The sequence below is a fragment of the Thamnophis sirtalis genome, unplaced genomic scaffold, assembly GCF_051295495.1.
Source record: "Thamnophis sirtalis isolate CommonGarterSnake01/CBP01778 unplaced genomic scaffold, rThaSir2_p1.2 scaffold_2, whole genome shotgun sequence".
Taxonomy (NCBI): Eukaryota; Metazoa; Chordata; class Lepidosauria; order Squamata; family Natricidae; genus Thamnophis; species Thamnophis sirtalis.
In genome coordinates this window covers 102134620-102152319 of record NW_028261382.1, presented here as the reverse complement: position 1 = coordinate 102152319, position 17700 = coordinate 102134620, and the positions used below count along the sequence as shown (strand labels likewise).

Genomic DNA, 17700 nt, shown 5'->3' with positions numbered 1-17700 from the left:
TCTTTCTTTCTTTCTTTCTTTCTTTCTTTCTTTCTTCTTCCTTCCCTTTATGGAATCAGGGAATCAGCTCCATCATTTGTCTTCCTTCCTTCCTTCCTTCCTTCCTTCCTTCCTTCCTCTGTCTGTCTGTTTCTCTCTCTCTCTCTCTCTCTCTCTCTCTCTTTCTTTCTTTCTTTCTTTCTTTCTTTCTTTCTTCTTCCCTCCCTTTATGGAAATCAGGGAATCAGCTCCATCATTTGTCTTCCTTCCTTCCTTCCTTCCTTCCTTCCTTCCTTCCTTCCTTCCTTCCTTCCTTCCTTCCTTCCTTCCTTCTGCCTCTGTCTGTCTGTCTTTCTGTTTCTCTCTCTCTCTCTCTCTTTCTTTCTTTCTTTCTTCCCTTTGTGGAAATCAGCAAGTCATTTGTCTTCTTCCTTCCTTCCTTCCTTCCTTCCTTCCTTCCTTCCTTCCTTCCTTCCTTCCTCTGTCTATCTTTCTTTCTTTCTTTCTTTCTTTCTTTCTTTCTTTCTTTCTTTCTTTCTTTCTTTCTTCTTCCCTTTGTGGAAATCAGCAAATCATTTGTCTTCCTCCTTCCTTCCTTCCTTCCTTCCTTCCTTCCTTCCTTCCTTCCTTCCTTCCTTTCGGTCTCTGTCTGTCTGTCTGTCCATCCCTCCCTCCGTCCCTCCCTCCTTCCCTTCCTTCTCCCTCCCCCACTCTTCCTCCTTTTGTGGAAATAAGCAAATCAGCTCCATTGTTTGTCCTTCCTCCCCTTCATTCTTCTCTTCTCTTCTCTTTCTGAATGGTCTGATTTTTTGGTTTATGTTGGATGATGGACAGGTGCTCAACCCAATGTTTAAACTCATTTTCTATCCTTTTCTCCCAGGGCCCTTTTTGTAACTGGGCGGGGGCTGCCTGGAGTCATTGCCAAGTCAGGCCCCTCTGTAAACGGTGCCTAAGCCCCCCATCCGGTACTCTGGGGGCAGTTCCCCGGCTTCCTTGCTTGGCAGAGCCGTCCCCACGGCCGAGTCCCCTGCCCCCCCCCCCCCCAGGCGGTGCTTCTCTGCTTCTCCTGATCTTGTTTGTCAGCCTTGATGTTCCTGAACTTATGCGCGGCTCCTGTGGCTGTTCTTCGCAAGCGTCTTTGTCCTCCCTGGGTTTCCCGGGAAAGTATTTTAATTGCAGACTTTAAAAACACCCGTTAGATGTTCCCGAAAACACAAATCCTTTGTTTGGGGAGGAGCTGCGCGTCTTCGGGTTTTGCTTTTTCCTGGGCTCCGAACACCCCCCCCCCCAATCTGTGGTTGTGCAAATCCCTTCCTGACCTTGTTCTAATTTCCTTAGTAACTTTTTCACTCTTTTTTTTTCTTTCTCAAAGAAAACCTTCCGTTGCATCCTCCAAAGTGCCCAGCAAAACGAAAACCCCTTCCCCAAGCACTTTTCAACGGAACCCAGCCGCCGTGTCACATCAGGCTCTGCCGCCGTTTGTCCATCTCTGGCTATTGGACCCCTGCCAGAGATGGGCTCCCCCTGCCCCTCCCTCCCTCCCTCCCGTCCGGTGACCCAAATGCAAAGGGAGGAGATGACTTTGCAAATCCGCCAGAAAAAAAAGAGAGGCCAGGCGGAGGAGGAAAGTGGCGTCAACAGATGCTCCATGCGCAAGCTTCGCATTGTCCTCCGTGGCTGATGCGCCCTCTGGCCACTCGTCCTCCGCTTATGGCCACAATGGAACCCAGAGTTTATGTTGCTGAGCGAGACGGTCCTTAAGTAAGGCTTGTGCCATTTTACATCCTTTCTCGCTTTGCTTTGATAGGTTTCCATCTGTTGCCTCTTGTCCTGCCTTCAGGTGCTTTGGAGAATAGCTTGACCCCCCCTCTTCTTTGGGGCAGCCCCTCATTTATTTATTTATTTAGCGTATGCAAATACCTGGACTTATAGCAGTTCAGATGTTAACGTCCAGTCCTTTGCGGCAGTGGTGAAATTCATATTTTTTTACGACCGGTCCTGTGGGCGTGGCTTGGTGGGCGTGGCTTGGTGGGCGTGGCAGGGGAAGGATGGTGCGAAATCCCCATTCCCACCCCACTCTGGGGCCAGCCAAAGGTGGCATTTGTCGGTTCTCAGAACTACTCAACATTTCCGCTACCGGTTCTCCAGAACCTTTAGAACAGTGTTTCTCAACCTTGGCGACTTTAAGTCTGTGGACTTCAACTCCCAGAATCCCCCAGCCAGCTGTGCTGGCTGGGGGATTCTGGGAGTTCAAGTCCACAGGACTTAAAGTCGCCAAGATTGAGAAACACTGCTTTAGAACATGCTGGATTCCATTCCTGGTTTGTGGCCACCCCTCAAATAATGGAGCACTGCCATAAGGTCACCCCTAGTCCTGATAGAGTTGGAAGCGACCTTGGAGGTCTTCAACGGTAGTTCGACCCTCTGCTTAAGCGGGAGACCCTGTACATTTCAGACAAATGGCTGTCCAATCTCTTCTTGCAAGCCTCCAGTGATGGAGCAACCACAACTTCTGGTGGCAAGCTGTTCCACTGGTTAATTGTTCTAACTGTCAGGAAATTTCCCTCAGTTCTAGGTTGCTTCTCTCCTTGATGAGTTTCCACCCATTGCTTCTTTTTCTACTCTCAGGTGCTTTGGAGAATAGCTTGACTCCCTCTTCTTTGTGGCAATCCCTGAGATATTGGAAGGTTGCTATCACATCTCCCCTAATCAGCGGTGGGTTTCACTTATTTTTGCCACCAGTTCGCCACACGTGTGTACTCTTGCTTCGTATGCGCGCACCCGCGATCTCCGCTACTGGTTTTCCTGAACTGGTCCGAACTGGCTGAATACCACTTCTGCCCCTAATCCTAAACTGGAGGCAATATTCCAAGGGACGGTCTTAGCAAGATAGTATATCGCAGTACTAATATTTCATGTGATTTTGATTTTATCCCTCTTTTGATGGGATGAGAAAAGACTCTGGGAATCCCAGAGTTGTAGGTTAGACAGAGAAGGTGGGAAGAAAACCCACTTTGGGATTGTTTCCAAGGAATCCACCTAAAATCAAATCCTCCCATCCACATTCTCTCTGGTAGGTATCCAGCCGTTCTCCTTGGGCCCATTTAATGCCCAGAATTCGTTACGTGCCTCGCTCATGCCCTGCTGTCCCCCCCGTCCCACCACCCTTGTGACCGAGACCTTTAATTGGATCCAGGAGGCTCGGTTTCACGTTCTCCGAGTGGCGTGCCATGCCCGGGCACCCAGGAGAAACCTCTGCCCATCAATCTCCCCAACTGGCCCCCGCTGACAAGCGCCCGGTCAGTTTCTCAGCTGTTCTTGGGCTCGGCTTGTGCCATTGCTGAGACCCGGAGTCCAGGCAGCGAAGCAGCTGTGGGGACTTTTTGACCATGGCTTGGGCCTTCCCCCGGGGTGGCTTGTTTAGCCTGGAGTGTGTAGGGGCAGGTGGGGAGGCAGGTGGGTGGGTGGGACGGCCGGGGTTGTGTTGGGCACGGGGTGGGGACGAGCGTTAGGTTTCCTGGGAACGTGGCCATGCCATTCCTGGGGAATATAATCTGAGCAATGATCTAATCCCCATTACTAAGTGAAGAGTCATTAGCGGCTTCTTTCTTACTTCAGTTGGTGCCTGGATGGAGGGGAGCTAAGCAGCCTGGCCTGGATCCCAAAGGGGCTTTTCCAAGAGGCAACTTTTTTCAATGGTTCTACATTTAGGCAGGAAAAACGAAATGCACAGGTACAGTATAGGTCAGTGGTTCCCAAACTTGGCAACTTTAAGACTTGTGGACTTCAACTCCCAGAATTCTCCAGCCAGCAGAGCTGGCTGGAGAATTCTGGGAGTTGAAGTCCACAAGTCTTAAAGTTGCCAAGTTTGGGAACCACTAGTATAGGTTGGTACCTTCCTCAATAGTAGTAACTGTGAGAGGGATCTTGGAGTCCTAGTGGAGAACCATTTAAATAGGAGCCAGCCGTGTTCAGCAGCTGCCAAAAAAGCCAACACAGTTCTAGGCTGCATCAACAGAGGGAGAGAATCAAGATCACGTGAAGGGTTAGTACCACTTTATAAGGCCTTGGGAAGGCCACACTTGGAATATTTGCATCCAGTTTTGGTCACCACGATGTAGAAAAAATGTGGAGACTCTGGAAAGAGTGCAGAGAAGAGCAACAAAGAGGATTAGGGGACTGGAGACTAAAACATATGAAGAACGGTTGCAGGAACTGGGGATGTCTAGTTTAATGAAAAGAAGGACTAGGGGAGACATGATAGCAGTCTTCCAATATCTCAGGGGTTGCCACAAAGAAGAGGGAGTCAAGCTATTCTCCAAGGCACCTGAGGGTAAAAAAAGAAGCAATGGGTGGAAAACTAATCAAGGAGAGAAGCAACTTAGAGCTGAGGAGAAATTTCCTGACAGTGAGAACAATTAATCAGTGGAACAGAAGTTGCCTCCAGAAGTTGTGAATGCCCCAACACTGGAAGTCTTTAAGAAGATGTTGGATAGCCATTTGTCTGAAGTGGTGTAGGGTTTCCTGCTAGGCAGAGGGTTGGACTAGAAGACCTCCAAGTTCCCCTCCAACTCTGTTCTGTTTAACTGTGAACTTTCTGGGTTTTCTTTGAGGACATTTCATTTCTCACCAGAGAAGCTTCTCTAAGCTGAAGAAGCTTCTGGGATGAGAAGCGAAACGTCTTCAAAGAAAAACTAAGAAAGTCCAGTTGAAAAAAAAAGCCCCTTTGGGACAACCATGACCTGGATGAAGGAGAATCTCCACAGACACTCAAGTGTTTTTCTCATGCCCCCCAAATGGCTTCAGTTGCTCCTTTCTGTAGTTCATGTCTGGTTGGTGGTGCCCATTTGCTTGAGCGCATGGATTTGATCATGGAGACAAGTGGCCTTTCAAGAGACATGGGTTACCTTCTACAGCAGAGGTGGGCAGCGATGGCCCCTTGACAGCCTGCGGACTTCGTCTCCCAGAATGCCTGAGCATGGCTGGCTCAGGAATTCTGGGAGTTGAAGTCCACAAGTCGCCAGGGGCCCCTCATTGCCTGCCCCGTTCTACAAAATGGGTGGGTCGATCTAGCAGTTGGCCAAACGTTAGCTGTGCCTTCCATTAACTTAGCTGCTGGTTTCTTTTGAGCGCGGAGGGGGTAACCGAGTGGGCACAGGGAGAAGCACGCAGGTCTTTCTCTGAGCTCTCCTTTTCCTGGGTTCTCCTTGACCCCACCTGAGAGAGACGGTGGTGGCAGGATCACGGCTCGGTGGCTGCTTCTGGGCCGTGGGGTGGCTGATCCATGGCACTGTGGATTCTGAATTTTTGTACCAGCCAATTCTACAGGAAAGTGTCCGGGGGAATCTGTCAGTCAAGCGAAGCTTCAGGAAAAGTAGGTCGCGCAGCAAAACAACAACCCAAAACACACACAGAAGGTGTGTGATCAAAGAATAGAGAAAGCAGCATAATCCTCCATCGTGCCCTGCCAGTCTGAATAACTCGTAGAAGCTGTGGAAGATGGATAGAGACCACCTGGCCCTCAGAATCGCCAGTCAAGATCAAGGGAGGTACTAATAATACCACTCTATAAAGCCTTAGTAAGGCCACATCTGGATTCCTGCATCCAGTTTTGGTCACCACACCATAAAAAAGATGTTGAGACTCTGGAAAGAGTGCAGAGAAGAGCAACCAGGATGATGAGGGGACTGGAGGATAAAACATACGATGAACGGTTGCAGGAACTGGGCCTGGCTAGTCTACTGAAGAGAAGGACCAGGGGAGACAGGAGAGCATCTTCCAATATTTGAGGGGCTGCCACAGAGAGGAGAAAAGGGTCAAGTTATTCTCCTGTTGAAAGAAATGTCCTTCTGGGTTTGGCTCCAAGTGGGGAAGACGACACTGGAGACATGGAGGCTGTTCGGAAAGATGGTTTATTGTTGGACGGGGCCACATGGCTTGAGCCCTGAACAGAAAAGGCGATCACATGCTTCAATGTTGGTGGAGAAGAAGTGAAGGGCTGAGGGAGGGGCTTGCTAGGCTTTTTATACCCTGTTTAGTCCCACCTCTCTGTTTCCTGTTCCTGTGTAAGAAATGTATTCTGATTGGTTGCCAGACTCCCATGGTGCCATGCAGGGGCTATTCTCTAGGCTGTGTTTTGAATCCAGGTATGGATGAATTCTCAGATGCCTTGTGGTCAGTTGAGTAAAGTTCCAACATTATCATTCCTTTACTCCCATCACCCCTGGGGCTGCAGTGGAGAAGTCTTTATTATGTAAAGTGGACTAGCCTGGCCTTCTCAATGGCCTATTGACAAAGTGGGGATGGGCAGGAAGCTACAGGCAACTATTCTGTCCTTTAAAACATGTTTCTTTTTATATCCAGAGAAATATTCTGCCTTTTCAATATTTCCTAGGATATTTCATTTTTCTGGGAGAGGGCTGGGTGATAACTTCCCACACTCCAAAGCACCAGACAAGGAATTATGGATGGAAACTGACCAAGGAGAGATTCAACCTAGAAATAAGGAGGAATTTCCTGACAGTGAGAACAATTAACTGGTGGAACAGCGTGCCAAGAGAAATTGTGGGTGCTCCATCACTGGAGGTTTTTAAGAAGTTTCACCTGAGTGGTTCAAATGGGTGTGTGGAACTGGGACTGGAAGCCTTTAAGAAGATGTTGGATAGCCATTTCTCTGGAACGGTATAGGGTTTCCTGCCTGGGCAGGGGGTTGGACTAGAAGACCTCCGAGGGCCCTTCCAACTCTGCTATTGTATTGTATTATGACCCTGAGGACACAGATAAACCTCCAAGTGGCCTCAATGACCCTCTGAAAGGATGCAAATGACCAGCTCTGTCTGCAAGGAGCATCAATCCTTCCGTTCCCCCTCCATTCAATCAGAGCTGAAGAAGCTTCTTGGATGAGAAGTGAAACATCTTCAAGAGAAAAAAAACAAGAAGGTCCAGTTGCCCCCCGTGGGACAAAGGAGTCCTGAGCAGAAACTTCAGCTGCTGGTCTATTCTGGGGCTTGGCAACTATCTCGATGCCCCCCCCCCTTTAATTGGGAGAAGGCTCTCCTGGTCTCAGCTCTCCGGCAGAAGCATCTGAGCCACGCCGGGCATGACTTCCTTGCCCCTGCCAGCTCTTTGCGGGGTGAGGGGTGGGGGGTTTTCTTATTAGGACAGAGATGCCGTTCCAATTTTAAAGTTTGCTCCGCGTGGTTGGTCCCCCTCCTCCCCCCCCCTGGGAGTTGAAGTCCACACATCTTCAAGTTGCCAAGGTTGGGAAACACTGCCTTAGGGTTTTATCTGGGACCCCAGGGTCCCCTGAATCAGAGGGTTGGGGGGGGGGGAGTCTTCTTGGAACAGCCCAAAGGACTGCATTGGAAATGGGGGTGGGTGGGAGGGTGTCGGATTCCTGTGTCCCCTTGCAAGGAGGGGCTGTCACTCAAAGACCTGGTGGTTTCTCAGGGAGTTTTCAGAGGTGGTACAGCCATCGGTTGGGGCTATGTATACAGTATGTGTGAATCCTGCAGTTTGCATGGGGGGGGGGGGCATGCATGGGGTGGGCCAGATGGCATTTTAGGTTCCCTCCAACCCCGTGATATCGTTGAGGCAGGCAGGCCTGATGGGAGTTGATCCGATTCCAGTCTGAAGAAATGGGAGGATCATTGAGGGTGGATGGAGATGGAGGAGATCCCAGGCCTTCCTGGAGACCCCCAGAGGGGGGAGGGTCTCAAGGCCTTGGGCAGCTTTTGAGCTCATGGCCCTTCACCTCTCCCGGAAGGGCTGGGAGAGGAAGGAAGAAGGGATGATGCCCCCTTGGAACTGGAGGTGCATTTGTTCCAGAGTGGCTCCCCTCCCCCAGGTTCCCCCAGTTTGGCCTGCTGGTGAAGGTTCTGGCCTGGGAATCAGCAGGCGTTGAGTTCTAGTCCCGCCATAGGCATGAAAGCCAGTTGGGTGACTTTGGGCCTGTCCTTTTCTCAGCCCACCTCGCCTTGCAAGGGTGGTGGTTGTGGGAAAATGGGAGGAGAAAGGAGGATTAGGGATAGCCTGTCATTAATTCCAAAAATAATAAAAGTGAGATATAAACGAACAAGCATCTTCCCAAATGCAAACTGCGCCCCCTGTTGGCAGGTGCTCTCGTAGCAGCCGGTGGCGCTGTTGGGCTGCAGCCTGAGTGGAGGGGGAGCCAATCGGCTTCACGAGGGCCGAGGAGGAAGGGGAGGCAGGAGCCATGGAGGCCGTTTGGCCTCAGTTGGGGAGAGTCTCACCTGCGGGGGTCCCTGGGATTAACCACGGCCCGGTCTTCTCAAGCCGCGAATCCTGGCTTTTCCGCCAGCCGAAGATCCGGGGATCGAAAGCCTCCCCCTGGGTCTCTTTTGAAACAGACATCTGTCACTCATCTCCGGGGCTGCTGTTGCGGCTGAACGTACCGTTTGGTTCCGTTCTCAGTTGTGAGAATTTGAAAGGAAAAAAAAAAGGATGGGTAGTCCTCGATTTACGACCACAACTGAGCCCAAAATTTCTGTGGCTGAGACAGTTGTTAAGTGAGTTTTGCCCCATTTTACTACTTTTCTTGCCACTGTTGTTAAGCGAGTCTCTGCAGTTTTTAAGTGACTGACATCGTTGTTAAGTGAATCTGGCTTTTCCGTTGACTTTGCCTTTCAGACGGATGCAATTACGTGACTCCTGGGATGCTAAGAGTGTCGTAAATACGAGTCCGTTGCCAAGCTTCTGAGTTTTGGCCATAAATGTGAAAACGGTCATAAGTTGCAACTTCTAACGGTCGCTAAACGAACTCTGGTAACTCCTGAAGTTGAAGTGTTGGGTGGAAGCTGCTTCCTTGCAAATGGCCTGTAGGGGGCACTCTGGTTATGTAATTTGGCCTTGAAAAGTTGTGAAGCTTTTAAAAATATATACTGTATATATATATATCTGTTTTGAACGGTGGAGAAGCCACTTGGTCTGAAAGGGATATGGATTAATTTCAGTCTGGGCCAGTCTCCATTATCCAAAGCAAAATAGGGGGGGAAACTGACAGCTTCCCCACAGATTTGAGGTGGTGCTGCAGAAGCAATTTGAGAAAATTCTCTGAAAATTTCTGCAAATTTTGCAGAAGGCCACACCCATTTATTTCTTGAGTTTGGGTGGGTGGGTGGGTGTGTGATCTAGGTTGGTGTCTGTTTATTTTGTATTCCATGCCTTTGAATAATTTTTGTGGCGTGTGAGTCAAGTCAGGTTTTCAAGCCAGGAAGACAGAATAACAGAGCTGGAAGGGACCTTGGAGGTCTTCTAGTCCCACCCTCTGCTCAAGCAGGAGACCCTATAATATTTCAGACTATTGGCGGCTGTCCAGTCTCTTCTTAAAAACCTCCAGTGTTGGAGCAGCCACAAAAATCACAAAATTTCCATGGATTGGAAATTGCTCCTAATTTCTAGATGGCTTCTCTTCTTTTTTGTATTTATACACATAATTTTCTATTTGTTTATTTGTTTATTTTGTCGTGTTCACGTAGTGCATATTGGAAGTGGTGACCCTTTGAGAGCTGTTTGCAATGAAATTTCATTTTAACGTGTGCCGATTAGTGTGCATTCAATGTGACAGTAAAGTTATATTATTCTAAAATCCTATTCTTGATTCATTTCCATCCATTGCTTCTCATGCTGCCTTCTGGAGCTTTGGGAAATAAGTTGGCCCCCTCTTTTTGGGGGCCGCCCCTCAAATATTGGAATATTGCTTTCATGTCACCCCTGGTCCTTCTTTTTATTAAACCAGACGTACCCAATTTCTGCAACTGTTCTTCCAATGTTTCAGCCTCCAGTTCCCCTAATCATCTTTGTTTCTCTTCCTTACACTCTTTCTCAACCTTGGCCACTTGAAGATGTCTGGACTTCAACTCCCAGAATTCCCCAGCCAGCGAATGCTGGCTGGGGAATTCTGGGAGTTGAAATCCAGACATCTTCAAGTGGCCAAGGTTGAGAAACACTGTTCTAGTGTCTCCACATTTTTTTTTACATTATGGAGGCCAAAACTGGATGCAATATTCCAAGTGTGGCCTTACCAAGGCTTTGTAAAGTGGTATTAACTCTTCACCTGATCCTGATTCTATCCCTCTGTTGATGCAGCCTAGAACTGTGTTGGCTTTTTTGGCAGCTGCTGCACACAGCTGGCTCATATTCAAGTGCTCCTCCACTGGGACGCCAAGATCCCTCTCACAGGTGCTCCTGCTGAGCCAGGTATCCCCTAATGCTTTACCTATGGTTTTTCTTGCCTAAATGCAATGTTTTTTAAAAAAATCCAAATGGCACATGTTCTTTACAAAAACAGAGAGAAAGGGAAGGGCAGCCGATCTCTTTTGGAACCAGCGGGATTCCTCCCCACTATTTGTCCACCTGCCTTACCTGGAGGAGAGCGGGACACACACACACACACCCCGGGGAGGGGGGGACAGCCCATTTCAGAAGCTGATCTGGAAGCTCCTGGAGGGGAGATCCCTGCAAGCTTGAAACCTCCATCTTGATGTCCGCCGCGAATCAAATCGTCCTTGCTTTGCGTTATTAGTGTTGGCCCGTGAGCCTGCTCTGTTAAGAAAAGAAAAGAAAAGTTGAATAATCACATCAGCCGGGGGAAGAAAGGGACTTGGCCTTTGGTGGGCTTGAAGGCCACCCTTGGCTGACCCTCGGGGGCTCTTGGCCAAGAAGTCAGGAGGGATAAATGGGATTAAATTGAATTGCATTCATAAGAGGACACTGTGTTGGTTTCATAACTTCCGCATTGGGTTGTAACTCGTAATGGAGGGCGATTGGATGCAGGGGGTGGAAAGAGTTGCCTTAATTCCTGTGCAGGTTGTGTTGAGTAACAAACCCACCAAACTTACAAAACTCCTTAGGACAGTGTTTCTCAATCTTGGCCACTTGAAGATGTCAGGACTTCAACTGCCAGAATTCCCTGCTATGCATTTTCTACGGTGGGGAAATGGGAGGGGGGATTGTACGGAGCTAGATGCAATGCAGCCATAACAACATTCTTTCTAGAAAACCAAGGTCATCCTTTGTCTCTGCACCTGACCGGAACTGGATGGGTGGAACTGCCAGCATGGCAGGGGGAGATTGGACCAAGGGATGGGCTTGTGGGTGGGGGGGAGAATATCTTGAACTTCCAACCGGGTGGGGAAAACCAAGAAGCTTTCAGATTCGGGTCTTCCCAGATGTGCCAACATGGCTCTCTTCATCAGTTGGGACTCTGAGCAATCCTTTGCCTCGGACGCTGATTTAATTTTGGAGGCTATTTGGAACCCGGACATTAACCCCAGCCTCCCACCCCACATCGGATCAAATCCTCCTGCGCCCCCTTTCCAAGGGGAGCTTGAGCATGGGCAGCGCCTGACTCGAACTCGGCGCAGCAGCTGTCGGTCGAGTAAATAATGCAGTGCGGGGTGTGTAGCCAAGCCGGTAAGGGAGGCACTGGCTGGTTCACCACCGTGGAGGAGTAATGAAGTAGAAATGAACCGCCTGCCTCCGGAGGCGAAGATGGAGAGGGAGGGGGAGGCAGCCTCTTCCCCCCCCCCCCACGATTGATGGCATGTGCTGACGTTGGGCATCCAAGCTGACTCTCTCACTTTGGCGGGCAGTTAATCTGAGGATTCGGGGGGGCGTCCGTCATCCTCCGGAGTTCCCCAGGAAGGGCGGGGGGGAGAGACTCCCCAGGTGGAGAATGGGGAGGTGGGTGGAAGATACACAGTGACCACTCCCATGGCCAGCCGGGGCAGCAATGCCAGGCCCTTTGCTTTTTTTTGCTGGCTTTGAAGCTTTATTTAATGAAGGAATTGTTTCCTGCAAAAGCCCCCTCCCCATTCGCTCCTCTTTTGTTTCCTCTGGGAGGGGCCAATCGCCTCCAGGGTGTGGCTTTCCTCCCAAGTTTCTTAGTTGTTCTTGTCTTCTGGCAGCCCTGCGCATGCGCACACTGGGAACAGGCTCCAGCTGTTCCTCTGCCTCGCTGCCGTCTATCTCCCCTCTCTGCCCCCGACACAGAGCCCTCCTGCGAGCTTTCCCCAGCCCCCCCAGGACTGGCCCATGTTCCTCCCCAGACTCCTCACTGTCCAGCTCCGCTGGCTGCCAGCGGGCCACAACACTTAAGTCTCTTTTTTTCAGTGCCGTTCGAACAGTCCCTAAATGAACAGTTGTCGTAAAATGAGGCAGAACTCACCGAACAACTGTCTATCCTAGCTGCAAATACTTTGGGCTCAATTGCGGTTGAACAGAGCCAAGGTGGCGCAGTGGTTAAATGCAGCACTGCAGGCTACTGCTAGATCAGCAGTTCAGCGGTTCAAATCTCACCGGCTCAGGGTTGACTCAGCCTTCCATCCTTCCGAGGTGGGTGAAATGAGGACCCGGATTGTTGTTGGGGGCGAAATGCTGACTCTGTAAACCGCTTAGAGAGGGCTGAAAGCCCTATGAAGCGGTATATAAGTCTACTGCTATTGCTATTGCTATTGAACTATCTGTGTTAAGTTTGATAGCTATGCGGCTTCATTGGAAACGGATCCGGGCCCTTCAAAATCGGGCTTTTTCTTTAGAATTGGAGCGCTTGACGGATCCTCTGTAGCTGATTGTTTTTAGTGGTTCTTCTTCCAGATATTTAGGTGTTTTTTTTCCCTATTTTGTGCATATATGATTCTTGCTGCAATTATTACACGTAATATTAAGTATTTAATTTTTTTCTCATAATTCCCTGTAATCAGGGCTAATAGAAATAGTTCTCGGTTCTATTGATCGTGTGCTTATCTCTTCCAGCCATTTTTTTTCATTCTTATCCAGTTCCACCACAAAACCGCGGTAGACTAAAGCACGCTCGACGAAAGCGCATACGTGACGTCATCACAGCGCGACGAAAACAGCACGCTGTGAGCGGTAAACTTAAAATTAACACGTAAATCTAAACCTAACCCCCCCAAACCTAACCCTAAGCCTAACCCTAAGCCTAACCCTTAACCTAACCCTAAACCTAACCCTAACGCTTAACGTAACCCTAAACCTAACCCTAACCCTTAACCTAACCCTAAACCTAAACCTAACCCTTACCTTTATGTGAATCGGCTTGCTTTAATTTTATTTTAATTTTAATTTAATTTATTTTTAATTTTATTTGTCGCGCTGCTGATGACGTCAGGTACGCGCTTTAATCGGGCGCGCTTTAGTGGACCGCGGTTTTGACGGGTCACGTTCTTATCCAATATTGTTTTGCTGCCGTCCACATCCACCAGGTATGATAAAATGCTCCGTGGGCCCGGCTACATTTCCAGCACCCCGGTGATCATTCCGGAAACATTTTTGCTATTCTTGCTGGTGGCAGGCGCCGTCTGTAGAACATTTTGTACAAGTTTGTACGCCGTTGCCATTGTTAGCTTGTAGTTTATTTCCCAGAGGTTTTCCCATTTCTCTAATTCTATGTTATATCCAAAGTTTGTTGCCCATGTTATCCTAATTCTCCTTCCATTTTAAATTGCAAAAAAATAATGATATATTTTTTTAATCAGTTTTTCTTCCGTCCCCTGTAAAAAAAATTTGTCTAATTCTGGTGGTTCTTTGTAAAATCTGTCTGTTACTAAGCCCTTCTGGAGTTTTTAATTGTATTTGGGGATTGCTTTTACGGAGCATTGTCCAGAATATCTGCCCCAAAGTATTGCCCTATTTACAGCCAAGTGGGCTGGCAGTGGGGAGGCCCTGACAACAAGGAAAGTTGTGTTAATGCTTTTTTTAAAAAATAGCCACAGGAAAGATATTGAAATGGTGCGAAGGCTTTTGTCCGTGGTGCCCATTTCTATCGCTTAATACAGCGTGTGATGTGCAGATTATCCGCCAATAGATTAGAAATGGCTCCCTCGATTGTTATAAATTTCCATGTGGCTAAATATTGATATTCTGCTTCGGTTTTTATTGATATGCGTTCTCTTGGGCTGCCCTGTTGGTCCACTTTTTATGAATATGAAAAATCAAAGGCGCTTTATTATTTTAAATAGACCCCAGTTCGGCTGTAGTGTTTTATGTCCAAAATCAGCTGGGTTAGTTAATGGGAAATGGCTGGCCTTGAATTAATGCTGCCATTTCCCAATGGGACTGAATTAAAACGTAGAGCAAACAGGTTATTGAGGGGGGGGGAGGAGGGTAGTTTTAATACAGGTGCAGAAAAGATCTTTGGGGGAGAATTTTCAGAATGGAGCTGGAAGAGACCTTGGAGATCTCAAAAAAACAACCAATCTTAGAGAGCACCAAGGACCCCACAGAGCGATATCTGTCTGTCTTGTCATTCCTTCCTTCTTCTTTCCTTCCTTCCCTCCCTCTTTCCTTTTCTTTCCATTTTCCTTCCCCTTCCTTCTTTCCTTTCCTTTTTCTTCCCTTCCTCTTCCTTCCTTCTCTCCCTCCCTCCCTTTTTCATTTCCTTCCTTCCTTCCCTCCCTCCCTCTTTCCTTTCCTTCTTTCCTTTTCCTTCCCTTCCTATTCATTCCTTCTCTCCCTCCCTCCCTTTTTCCTTTCCTTTTTCCTTCCTTCCTTCCCTCCCTTTTTCCTTTCCTTTTTCCTTTCCTTCCCCTTCCTTCCTTCCTTCCTTCCTTCCTTCCTTCTCTTCCTCCCCTTCCTCTCTCCTTCCTTCCTCCTCCACTTTCCCCCTCCCTCCCTCCTGATGGAGGGCCACCCTGTCACCCCAGGTGTGGCGTGAGTGGAGCCCCCTCCCCTCCGTGGTCCAGGGCTGCTTCAGGGTGGGAGCGCAGAGCTGCTGGGACCCTCCATGCTGCTCTCCCCAAAGGTTTGCATGGCTCTCTTGGCAGCGCATTCTGGCGTGGCCTGGTGGCCCAAGTTCCCCTGGGGGGGCGGCCTCCTCACTGCGCTTGGGAGGGGAATCTAGGGGGGCAGTGAATTCACAAAGAGCACACCTGGGGGGGGGGAGGGCTTAAAGCCCCCCAGTTCTCTTCTCCAGTTGAAAAGGGCCCTGAGGGGACTCTTGTGTGACATTGGGAAAGATTGGAGTTTGGACCCTTGAAGAGAAGAGAACCCCCCCTTCCCCCCCCCGCACATTTTGAAAGCTTTGCCCAATGGTAATTGTGAGAAAACTCCAATTCCAGCCTCTTCCAGCTCTGCATTTGAAGGCCTTTCCCCAGCCTGAAAACGCCAAGCTTCAGAAGTGAATACCTGTGCAAGGAAGAAGCCAGGAAAACGCTCTCCTTCTGAAGGGATTGTGGGGGACGGTCCAGATAGACCCCCTCTGAGTGGGATGGGGGCTTGACCTCCTGCCTTCCTGGCTGCTAGAACCCCTCCCTCTGGCTGCCCTGCGGCTTCTCCAAGGGAAGTGGCACCTTCCCCTAAAGAGAGAGAGAGAGAGAATGTAGATCTTTAGATAAAACACATCACCATATGAAAGAGGCCATCATGGTATCTTTCATGCTCTTGGTTTCCTAGTTTTTGATCTAATCCTGTTAATTTTTAATATTAATGTTTTTTATTGTAAGCCAACCACTTTGGATAATGAGATGGGCAGCATATAATTTTTTGATGGATGAGTGGATGGATGGATAGATGTAGAAAGAAAGAAAGACAGACAGATAGATAGATCAATAGAAAGATGCATAGAAAATAGACAGGCAGATAGATAGAAGATAGACAGAAATAGATAGATAGATAGATAGATAGATAGATAGATAGATAGATAGATACATACATACATACATACATACATACATACATACATACATACATACATACATGAAAGAGGTAGATAGAAAGAGAGGGAGAGAGTTAGCAAAATACATAAAAGATAGATAGACGGAGATAGATAGACACACAGACAGACAGACAGACAGACACACAGATAGATAGATAGATAGATAGATAGATAGATAGATAGATAGATAGATAAATGATAGATAGACAGACAGACAGACAGACAGACAGACAGATAGATAGATAGATAGATATGGATGGATGGATGAATAGATAGATACAAAATAGAATAGATGAGACAGATGAAAATAGGTAGACGGAGAAAGAGAGAGAGGTGAAATGGATAGATAGATAAGATAGATCAATGATTGGATGGATGGGCAGGGGGAGAAGTAGATAACAGATGATAGATAAGATGGATGAGAGGTAGATATTGATAGCTATGTGATAGATAAGATGCTAGAAAATAGATTTGTAGATACATAGATTTTTATGGATAGATAAATGAGGAATAGGCCCGCAGCTCATTTGGGTGTCTGGTAAAAGAACTCTAGGCTAATTGTTTCTAAGATCCATCTCTTGAGCAGAATACCCTGGCACAATTGGAATAAGGAAATAAAAGTAAATAAATAAGGAAATAAGTAAATAAAAAAGATAATAGAAATCCATTATTTTTTAATATAACTTATTGCAGTAGAGTTACTGCCAGCCGCTGTTAAAATACAGTTAATGCCTAGACGACGCCCGGATGTGCCTTCCGTTCAAAAGCCAGTTGTTCAGAAACACCAGGTGCCACAACCTGTTTCTGGGGACGCGTGGAAGGTGCCACGGGTGGGAAGTCTTGTAGCCCACGTTTGAGGAAACCCGGCTGACTTTGAGACTTGGACTAACTTTACGGCCACTTTGAATATCCACTAATCACCATATCTTAAAATGAAATTTCGTTGCCCGCAGCTCTCGAAGGATCTCCACCAGTGGTGAAATTCATTTTTTTTTAACTGTCGGTTCTGTGGGCGTGGCTTGGTGGGCGTGGCAGGGGAAGGATGCTGCGAAATCTCCATTCCCACCAAAGGTGGCATTTGCTGATCTTGGAACTACTCAAAATTTCCGCTACCTGGCAGAACCTGCTGGATTTCACCTCTGGTCTTCGCCTCCGATAGATCTATGTCTCCCTCCAGGCCTGGGGATCAGGATCAGATCCCGTGCGATGCTGCCCCGGGTGCGCTCTGGAAATCTCTACAGGATCTCAGGCCAGGCGTGAAATCCAGCAGGTTCTAGAGAAACGGTAGTGGAAATTTTGAGTAGTTCAGAAAACCGGTAGTGGAAATTTTGAGTAGTTGGTAGAATCGGTAGTGGAAATTTTGAGTAGTTTGGAAAACCGGTAGTGGAAATTTTGAGTAGTTGGTAGAATCGGTAGTGGAAATTTTGAGTAGTTGGTAGAATCGGTAGTGGAAATTTTGAGTAGTTGGTAGAATCGGTAGTGGAAATTTTGAGTAGTTCGGAAAACTGGTAGTGGAAATTTTGAATAGTTGGTAGAATCGGTAGTGGAAATTTTGAGTAGTTGGTAGAATCGGTAGTGGAAATTTTGAGTAGTTCGGAAAACCGGTAGTGGAAATTTTGAGTAGTTGGTAGAATCGGTAGTGGAAATTTTGGGTAGTTTGGAAAACCGGTAGTGGAAATTTTGAGTAGTTCGGAAAACCGGTAGTGGAAATTTTGAGTAGTTGGTAGAATCGGTAGTGGAAATTTTGAGTAGTTCAGAAAACCGGTAGTGGAAATTTTGAGTAACAGTTGGTAGAATCGGTAGTGGAAATTTTGAGTAGTTCGGAAAACCGGTAGTGGAAATTTTGAGTAGTTCAGAGATCCGGCAATTGCCACCTCTGGCTGGCCCCAGAGTGGGGTGGGAATGGGGATTTTGCAGTATCCTTCCCCTGGCCATGTCCACCAAACTATGCCCACAGAACCAGTAGTAAAATAAATAAATAAATAAATTTCACCACGGTCTCAGGCCCACGATGGGGAGGGAAAAAA

General features: G+C 47.9%; 1 protein-coding gene across 1 annotated transcript in view; it reads left to right on the top strand.

The window, feature by feature from the left end:
* ZC3H3 (zinc finger CCCH-type containing 3) overlaps positions 1-17700 on the top strand; it is a 133147-nt gene that overhangs the window by 21420 nt on the left and 94027 nt on the right. The gene's annotated exons all lie outside the window — the stretch shown is intronic.